The following is a 4,746-nucleotide window of genomic DNA, read 5'->3' as shown; positions in this document are numbered from 1 at the left end:
TTATATTTTTGTCTTACTAAGTTATGAGCTGATAATGTTCACTTCAAATTTTTTTGTTGCACCTGTTTCACATAACAGCCCCCCCCCCCATTGTCCATTATTGTCTTGGGGAGGGGTGTTTGTGTACTTTTGAATTATTAAATATTTCATTACAAATTTGATAGTTTTCACCACAGTTAAATACCCTGAACTGTCATATGTCTCTACTGAGGCAGTTGCCAGCAAGCCATAATTCTCGCGCAGTGGTAGAGAAGAATCATTAAGCTAAACATGTCCTTTAAATGATTAAAAAGTGAATCTAAAGAGCTCCAAATGGAGACCTGGCCTAGTTCTTTGGCCACAGGGATGGTTAAAGGAGGAATAATACCACCTTTTCTTGATAAGGATGTAAAGGGACAAAGAATAAAGAAACTTCAGCTGTTGTATGGAGACATGCATAAATTCTCTTTACTTTGTGGTTTATCTTGATAGAAGAATACAGAAATGGCACGTATCTTGGAATATTCTCACTGCTTCTCATTCCTCACCAGTGCGAACAGGCAACATGTCATTCTGTTTTACTGGGGCTACTCACCTTTTTGTTGTTTTGGATGTTGAAAGAATAATGGTCTCTTTGAAATTATTAAGTAGCTAAACCTATAATAGAGCAAGCATGTTTCTGTTTAACAGTGAAATCAGAGTTAAGTTCATGAGCTTGTGCTGGCAGAAACATCTGTAGATCTTACTTATTGGCCCATTGGACATATTTGTCCTTCTTTCTCTATGACTGCAATTAGAGAGTTTAAAAATCAACAGGTTTTTACTTTTTTTCTTCATGATTTCAGAGAAAAAAGTTGTTAATGAGCAAACTTTCAGTTTGCAAAAAAGCTAATGGTCAAATCTCAAATGCAGTCTGATGTGTCTTCCTGTCTAAATCTGCAAAGCAGCTGTAGAAGTAACTTGGCTTGGGTAAAGCCTGCTGAGTATTTACATGATTACGTAAAGCACTTTAAATCAAAATTTACAAGCAATCAGAAGACTTAAAAAAATGCAGTTAAGAAGTACAGCATAACATCCTTCTCCAATTTCCCCTCATTAACTACTTCATTTTTATGCATTCTGAACAGTTCCTGATCTTAAGTCAAAATGTGTCCATGATCACATCCAAAGTGAACTCTCTCACAGTCTACATAATACTTTGCTAGATTAATTGCTCAGTTTGTATGACTCAGGAACATCTTCCAATCAAAGCAATTTTAGAAATAAGATTATTTTGTTTTTACCATGATTAATTCAAATAACTTTAAGTGAAATGCATATCCTTCGCTTTTCACTGTAAATGTTGAAGGGTATTGGATCCATAGTCTTATTTCAGTCTTAAAGTAAAACAATTTGCATAAACATTAATAAATTTGCATAAATTATTTTCCATGACAATCTGTCAAGTAATTTGAAAAGAGTCGTAAATGATGACAATCAGTTTCATAATTGCAATTTATGTTAATAACCTCTCTGTGGCTCTAACACTTCTCTGCATTATAGGCAAATTCAAATGTGGTATTCACATTGTAGTGATGTCTCTATTGTCTTAGTTTAATCAAAAGTAGATGCTTTAGGAGAATAAAATACATACAAAATTATTATTTTGAAAATTAAAAGTTCATAATTTACAACCTTATGAAATTGCAAATACCTACAAATAACTTGAGCTATCCTGCTGAATTCTTGCTAAGCTTATAGAAGACAAACCATGTAATATTCTTTCTTTTTAATTTCCTGTTTGTAGATTTCTTGATACTTTTGTAGATAGTTTTGTCTGGCTTTTCTCGGGAGTGTTTAAGCTTGTATATTTTATTCTATACATTTTGAAGTTATGAGCTCAAATCTGCTATTTTAATAGGAGAATGGTGAATAATGAAAATATCCTTGAATCATAATTTTAAACCATATTTTGTTTCCATTAAACCATACCAAACATAATAGAAAATGAATCTCTGATTAGAGTGGTCATATGTCACGGTGCTATCCCAGGAGTTGAGGGTTATAGTGCGTCAGGACAGGACACCTTTCTGTTCAGTTCAGTGAATATTAAAGTGGGAATGAGACTGTAATAAAAGGGATTGTTCTGTTAATAGTTTAAACAAAGGGAATAAATCTGAAATAGGAATATGTGGTATCAGATTTTATGAATGATTCTGAATCTAGAATTTATTGTATGAAACATCATTAAGTGATTAGTTGAGCCTGATTAACAGATTTGGGTTTTCTACTCTTACTAAAATCACTGGGATTTTTTTTTTTATTTGACATTATAAGAAATACATTTGGTTCTTGATGCTTAGTTACCATTTACTAGTGATTTAATGTGTTACAAAAAATTCTTTCATTGCAATTGTAATATGCTCCATAGGGAAACTCATAATTCATCAGAACAGAACAGAGGAATCACGGAGAATTCCAAAATACATGGATACAAAGGTAAAATTTAGTTTTGCCAGACCTTCCTCTTCCCATATGGTGCCTCTGTGTACCTTAGACCTTTCCTTATAAACTTGGAAGTCAGGAAAAAAATCTGGTGGCAGAACTGTGAAGAAGTACGCTAAAAATTACGTGTCGTTAAACTATTTATTTTAATGAGTATCTCCTGTTTAAGGTGAACTTGGAACCAGACCAAACAGTCACCCTTGGAGAAGAGAAGAACCATTGTTATTGATTCCTTTTTTCTGAGGAAAGGAAATTTAAACTGTATCATAGGTAAGTAGGAACGTTTCTGGTGAAAGCTAATTTGAAAATGAGCTGTATAAACATGTCCTGAACAATCTGGGAATAACCCAGCTTCTCTTTTCCAACACAGTCTCATCCACTGAAAACTCAGAAAACCCTGCAAAAGAGGTTTGGGCATCTGCCACTGTTTCTTTGACATTGAAGTAATCATTGTCAAAGTTAAAGCTTAGCTCACTGAATGTATTACATCTTTACCAAGTCTGCCTGTAGTCAAAAACATTAATGAAAATAAGAGAAGCTCAAAGTCCAGGTATAATTTCCATGAGTTTTTATTTCATTCTGGGCTTTTTTTTTAATATATGTAGTCTTATGCAAATGTGGATGAGCAAATTATGTTCCTGTGTGATAAAATCTACAAATCCCAAGAGTTAAAAACAGCTGTATTAAGAAAGAACTGTGTTAAAAATAGTTTTGAGCCTTTTACCAGGTGTCTTGGTGTAGGTGACAAGGTTTGGCAGCACGGGGGCTGCAGGGGTAGCCTCTGTGGGAAGAGGGCAGGAGCTGCCCCATGCTGGACACAGCCAGTTCCAGCCATTTCTGCAACAGACCACAGGAGACAGCTGATGCCATCAGCCACGGGTGGGACACCTCTGGGAAACTGTATGTAAGAAAGGACAGGCAGAGGAGAAGTGAACAAAAAGAGTGAAAAACAGCAGAGGGAACATTGAAGTCGGAGGAGGAGGAGAAGTTTCTCCATGGCAGAGAAGATATTCCCCTGCAGCCCTTAGAATAGACCATGGTGGAGCAGGCATTTCCCTGCAGCCTGTGGAGAGGACCATGACAGAGCAGATACCCACACTGCAGCCTGTGGAGAATCTCACACTGGAGTAGATGGATATTCCTGAATGAACTGTGGCCCACAGAGAGCCCATGCTGGAGCAGAGGAAAAATACGAGGAGAAAGGATGAGCAGAGAGAAACCCCTATGTACTGACTGTAACCTCCTTCCCCCATGACCCCGAGCACCACTCAGGGAAGAGGGTTAGAGGAGTTGGGAGTGAAGGAATGAAGTTGAGACTGGGAAAGGGAAGAAGGAAAGGTGTTGCTTTAATGTTTGCCTTTTTTGTTTCCCACTACTGGAAAATACTTATTTTAATTGGCAATAAATTAAGTTAATTTTCCCAGTCTGTTTTGACCATTGGCAAATTGGTGAACAATCTTGCTATCTTTATCTTGACCCACAAGCATGTTATTCCTTTTCTTACTTTTTCCCTGTCACACTGGAGAGGGGGAGGGGAGTGAGCAAGCAGCTGGGTGGGAGTTTGTCTGTTGGCCAAGGCTAACCTGCCATGCCAAGCTTTTAGCATTATTATTTTCTCCCAGCTCTTTATTAATAGGTCTTGCTAATTATAGGTTTATAAAATAAGCATATTCTCAAATGAAACAATTCAATAAGATTCTTATTCTGGAGTTAAGTATACCCAGTTAATTTTTGAGTATGTAACTTGTAGACTACTGAGCCCTTAGACCTAAAGGATAAACTGATGTCACTGCTGTCCTGCTTTCTCAGTCTTCAGATATCTTTCTTTGCTTCAGTCAGACTTGCAATGTTCTTTGACACAGATGTTGTCGTAAATTTTTCCATAAATTAAATCACAAGCACACATGGCACTATAGAAATTTTAGGTAAATATAATGGAAAGATTATGTAATGTCCTCCTTGAAATCAACAGCCCACATGTAAATTTAAGGAAGTTGTCTAAATCAGTAGTTCTACATTTCAGAGTTCCAGCTTCCTCTCACTCTCATTTGATTTTCAAAATTGGTGACATTCATTTGTTATTCCTTTAATAGTGTTATTTAAGAATAAAAAGTTGAATTTTCAAGCATTGCATTTTAGTAAAGGTTATTGAAGTACTTTTCTGCTATAAGATACTCATGTCTTCTATTCCATAGAACACTTTCTTTTATCCTTTTTGAGTAATATTTGTATGATTCACTGCTCTTCCTTCCATCCTTACTTTTCCTCTCTACCTCAGGTAAA

Source organism: Nipponia nippon, unplaced genomic scaffold, assembly GCF_047370975.1.
Source record: "Nipponia nippon isolate SJK-2023a ecotype South Korea unplaced genomic scaffold, ASM4737097v1 scaffold_1, whole genome shotgun sequence".
NCBI lineage: Eukaryota > Metazoa > Chordata > Aves > Pelecaniformes > Threskiornithidae > Nipponia > Nipponia nippon.
Note: the sequence above shows the minus strand (reverse complement) of the source record.